Source organism: Pelmatolapia mariae, linkage group LG12 (genome assembly GCF_036321145.2).
Source record: "Pelmatolapia mariae isolate MD_Pm_ZW linkage group LG12, Pm_UMD_F_2, whole genome shotgun sequence".
Lineage (NCBI taxonomy): Eukaryota > Metazoa > Chordata > Actinopteri > Cichliformes > Cichlidae > Pelmatolapia > Pelmatolapia mariae.
In genome coordinates, this window is record NC_086237.1 from 30,513,819 (window position 1) to 30,519,372 (window position 5,554).

At 39.5% G+C, this 5,554-nt stretch overlaps 1 long non-coding RNA gene across 13 annotated transcripts; it reads left to right on the plus strand.

The window, feature by feature from the left end:
- LOC134639283 (uncharacterized) lies at window positions 1-5,224 on the plus strand. 13 transcript variants are annotated; one of them, XR_010095333.1, is made up of 9 exons: window positions 1-123; window positions 504-595; window positions 699-760; window positions 839-1,835; window positions 2,140-2,866; window positions 2,981-3,405; window positions 3,508-3,611; window positions 3,979-4,105; window positions 4,305-5,224. It is a non-coding gene; the product is annotated as an uncharacterized LOC134639283 (long non-coding RNA). The 13 variants fall into 13 exon arrangements; XR_010095325.1 differs by having other exon boundaries at window positions 504-760; XR_010095327.1 differs by lacking the exon at window positions 504-595 and having other exon boundaries at window positions 670-760; window positions 4,305-5,170.
- Window positions 5,225-5,554: the final 330 nt, after the last annotated feature.

Consider the following 5,554-nt stretch of genomic DNA (forward strand, 5'->3'; position numbering starts at 1 on the left):
CCGGAAACACTGTGCACTCAGCCTCGCTTCTTGCAGATAGAGGGATTTTTGATTTACTCTGCAGCTAAAGAAGAGATGGCGGAATCAAACAATGGCTCATATAATACTACAACACAGCATCAGGTGAGTTTAATTTTTTTTGTGAATTTAGTAATTTGCTGTCCTTTCTGTCTAATATGCTGTGAATTTGTAGTTACAGATGCAGCTGTAGAGTTTAAGCTAACCTTATGGGTAATTACCAGCGTAGTTGTCTTACTGAGGCAGTGTATCATAACCATGTTTTTTAGGGTAATGGTGCAGTTGAGTCAGCAGTAAGAAATCTGGTGTCTTTGCTGTGTAGCCGGATGGGCTACTCGCCTTTCTTTTCTCTCTCGCTCGCTCTACTGCTCTCGCTCTCTCCTGCGCTCGCTCTTGCTGCGCAGCTACGTTAATTAGGAACCCACCTGCATATTGATTACAGAGTGGTGTTTACCTGTATAAAGGGAAGCCGGTTTTTTTGTTAGATCATTCCTCCCGAGCTTCTGGTGCGACACAGCAGTAAATGCTGGCCTATTGGTTAATTTACCGATACGATCGGATCGTGTGACTGCTACAGGTAGGCCTCCTTTTGACCTCTGCTTTCTCTCAAAAGTCGGTAACTAGTAGTCATATTTCCGTGGCCCGCTACAGCGCGGCTGTTTCTCTTTTCTTTACTCCAGCCGTGGTGGAGAGACGTGTTTGAGTTGCGTCCACCGTGCAGTATAGCGCCTCCAGTCTTGGGGTAAGCCGCTTATATTATAGCTGCTAGTATTTGTAAATTAGAGAAGATTAAGGTTATCTTTGCCCCTTTTGTTTGTAGGGTTTGATTGCTGCCGCACCCTCTCAGGGACCAACTGCCTGATATTTTAAGCGAAGAGTCGAGACGCCTGCCGAGCTCTCCTCTCGTCTGGTCTGGTTTCGTCTCGTCATCTGTTGGCTGTCCAGTTTGTTCCTGCTGCTTGCCTCGCCCGTGGGGGCTTTGGGTCTCACGCTAAGCCCCTTTTGGACTATCGTTTCACTCCAGCTTTCGGGGCGATCCTCAGCTGCATATTGGGCTGGTGTTACAAAACTGGTATTGCCTCTCCCTTTTCTCCCAGTTGTGGAGAGCTGCGCGAGACTGAGTGGGGCTACGGACAATCGGAACCAGCACCAGCTGTGGGCTGGCTCGCAGAGTACAAGTATTTCCAATCTGTGCTCTGTGGTGTGTATGTGGGTGTGTTTTATTGCAGATCTCAGTTTTTCTTTTAATTTATTTATGTCCCATGTTTTTATTCTTGTAATGTGTATGTCTTGTGCTTTTATTTCAGCGAACTGAGGATCTACCAGTGGCCGTGGGACCTTAGGTGGTGGGTCGTTTTCCACACTTCTTTTGTTGTACAGCACCAGGTGAATAGACTATAGTGGGTTTTTTTTTTGTGTGGTTTTCTTTTGGTCCACCGCTGCTGGTAAGTCCCAGTTGTATGTTTATTTTTATTGTAATTTGGGACACCGTTTTAGATGACACTGCATTCAGTGCGCTGTTGTTTTGTTTTTATTTCATATTAATAAATAAAATTGTTAATATTTGAGCCGGCCTCAGTGTGCATCCCTGAACCTGTGCGAATGTTGTTTTAATTACATTTTATTTCTAAAGTTCATATTTCCTGGGGGCTAGAATTTCCCCCCAGGTGGCGTTGTCATTTTATTATTTCTTCTATAACCCCGCTGACCACTTGGTCACAGCTGCTTAACAACATATCCACAAATCCTTCAGGGAGGCCAACAGAGAGTGGGCAGCCGGAGCCTAGACATCTGACTATCCAGCAAGAGATGACAAGGTTTTTGCTTTTTTTTGTGTGTGGTTTGTTGTTGTGTGGTGGGGTGGTTTTTTTTTTTTTTTTTTTTTTTTTTTTTTTTTTTTTTTTTTTTTTTTTTTTAATAAACTTTTTGCAATCTTTTCTGTTAAAGTTATTTGGTTTGTCGATTTATCAACATAGATTTTTTTTAATTAAAATGTGCTATTCAGGACGGATGTCATATTTAATAACTTTATTAAACAATAACCCTTATGTTATGCAACACTGCATTTTTTTTTTTTTTTTTTTTTTTTTTTTTTTTAACTCATGCATTTTCATCCCACAGATCATTTCCAGGATGTTTCAAATCAAACTTGAGCCGTGGTAAAAAGAGATGTTTAACATCTACTAAGCAGCTTGTTAAGGCAGGCAGTAAGACCACAGGCCTCAATTTTTATTTGCTGTCAAAAAACACATCCTACACACCTTTGCCAGCTGAGGAGCTTGAACTCCTACAAGCTGGCTTGGGGAGACAAACAGTGTCTCTTCCAGAAGATGGTGACCATGCAGAGGTAAGTTTGTATAGTCAGTATTAAAATCAGTCATCGGCAGACGCATTTAGCCTGAATCATATGCCACAGTCCATTTAGTGTTCCATTCTGCTTAACTGTGTTTTTAACTAAGATTTCTAGACTTCTGGAAGAAACCTTTCCAAAAATGGAATATCTTTGTGGAGGATGGCTCCATTATGTAGTTGATACTTTTGCTGCTTGATTGTTTATGCTATCTTTCTGTCAATAAAGGTGGCAGTGGTCGACGAAAGCTCACTGTAATTCCACCTGAAACAGAAGGATATTCTGTCAAAACACTGAAAGCTGTGTCAGGAGGTGGCAAATCCACTTTTTACATTGTACCTCTTCAGGAAACATTAGACACATCTCCTCTACCTCCCGACTCACAGCACTTTTCAAAGATGCCAAAGAAGATGTTACCAGTGTAATGAACTTATGCCTCTGCAGATGCTTGCAGTACACATCAATACGTGCAACGGAAAATTCTCTCCTGATGATGAGGTGAGACAATTTTGATGAAATCAAAATGAGCAATTTTGATTAAATAATATAGTATCACAATTACTGTTTTGTTTTTTGTTTTTTTTGTTTTTTTTTTTTTTTTTAATTCTGCAGGAATCTGAGTTATGCATTGTGAAAAGCAAATGCAAGGTAAACCTATAGCACATTACTAAAAACCATAGTAACTACAATGAATCGGTAATGATTTTTTTCCCACAATGAGAACAAGGGCAAAAACCCCAAGTATTCTCTGACCGATCTTGATAATGAAAACTTCAGGTTGGTTACATACGAGCTTTGTGTATTACATTTAATACGCATCCGATATTTTTGTAAATGTTACCTGAAAATGAATTATAATCATTTGTCTTCACAGAACTATTGGTGAAATAATTGCAGTCAGCCTCGCCCAAGGAGGCCCATCTCCTGCCTTTTTCAAAGAATGGTGCTACAATTTCCTCTGCTCAGGAGAGGATGATTTCAGCTGTCTGTTTAAGGAGGATGTTGCAGATGTGGAATTTTCCCTGCTCATCAGCAAAGTGAGCACCTGGTTTAGCTCTGGCACATGATATATTATGAGTATGGTGTTTTTAAACACTTTTAACCTTCTGTATTTCCTCTTTCACATTATACATTTCCAGGTTGAAGATGCAGCAGACATACAGTCTCTGATGTGGGCTGATGAAATTGCCAGCTGTGGATACACAAACCAGATAAAGATGGATAGTAAGGAAAGCATGATCCGGTAAGGGAGAAAGTCAGAGAGATCATTAACCCATTCTTCCCCCCCCCCCCCCCTAGTTTTTCATTTTGGTTTTTTTTGTTTGTTTTAAGTGCTATTGTCTTACACTCTACAACAAGACTGATTCCAATGCTACAGCAGCTCAGAAAGGGCATGGAACTGTATGGTCTTGTAAACCTGATGGCTGTAAATCCTGAAGCTTGCCACAGTTTGAGGATTTTCCCAGGAACAAACAAAGTATTAACATAGCAGCTTCAGTCTGATCCGAAGACAGTCCACTTATCTGTACTGTAGTTATCCTGTATTTATTTATTAGTTTTGAATGAACAATATATCTATAATATAATCTACTTTATTTCCTTATTTACAGCCAGACGCTGATTTCATTATGATGAGCTGCCAACCACATTTCAGTGAAAAGGGGACATCTAGGGAGAGAACTGAGAGGAAGATCATAAATATTTTGCAAGATTTCTTGCAGGAGATTGAAGTATCAGGTACTATATAGTATTAGCTGTATATACCTATTTTGTGTGTGTGTGTGTATAGATATATCTATCATATGCATCTGTTAAATATTTTTTTGCTTTAACATGCAGGGCACCAGGAAGTATTCTTAGTTGTTAATTTAAAACATTGTAATCCAGATTGCTTTTTATTTAGAAAAGACTTCATAAACATTTTCAAACATCACAGGCGGTGCAGGTGGTGAAAAATCAGTCTCTTGCTGTCAAGCATGTGCTCCAGTGGATGACCGGCCAGTCCCATGTTCCCATCCTTCCTGATGAAAAGAGACATTTCAAAATAACATGCAAGTTTGACCATGAATGTAAGGAGCGGCTGGGAGATCACTCAATTTGTTACCCAGTTGTGAGTGCATGCACTTGTACTGTGACTTTTCCAGTGCAGCATCTGGACACTTACAGTGTTTAAAACCATAATGAGTGCAGCAGTTAGATATGGTGGTGAATTCCACAGAGTTTAAAACATTGTCTTGTAATTTGGAAACTAAATGAGTAAAAATGTTTCTAAACATTAGCTGTTAAGATGTTTGTAGCTGTTTCATGAAAATGACAAGACTTCAAAACTTTGTGTAGGGTCCTACGTTGATAGATAATAAGCAAGTGATTTGTTTGCTTGTCTACTTGTAATCTGAATGTTTTAGCAAAGAAATCCAGTATTTGAGAACTTAAGAGCGTTGACTTTCATGTCCATGTTAAGTGTCACTGTTGGTTTGACACCTGTAGCAAGAATTATATGTACAGGTCACGACCGTGTGACTCAGAATGTTCCAAGGGATTAATTGTTCTCTGAAGTCCCTCCAGGGTTTCCTCATCCAGTGGGCATTCAACTTCAGGAACCACAACTGTGCTGTTAGATTCTTCTTGCAGTACAGCACTCTCCCAGTCAATGCCTGGATCCTGAAGCTCCTTCAAATCCACAAACATATATAATAGTCATTATTCCAGAATAGGTACTTTTGGGAGTAATGTTATTTTGTGTAAGCGTTTTTTTCCATTAAATACAACAATTTAAAAATAATGCCTTTGTTTTCATGCTCTTCTTACTGTAATTTAGATTAGTGGTAATTGAAAAGCAAGAATGTATAAAATCACCAGAAGCATCTCCCAGATGTGCTACAAGTATTTAATTTGTTAATTTCAGAAGAGCAGAGTTAACTGCTAACTAAAATTTTGAAATTCAACATTTAAATAAATTAAAAAAAAAAAAAAAATCTGATTATGATCTGGTACCTCAAGTCTCTCGCCCTCGTCCAGCTCTTGTAGATGTCCCATACACCAGAGCTGTTCAGGAGTGAGACCACCTTCTGTCCTGAGGGGATGATTATTCCATCCTCCAACAAAGGTGACAAGATGTGCTCGGAGTCGAGGGACAAAGATGTAATGGACACCAGAGAGATGAATGACATCTGAAATGTCAAGCAG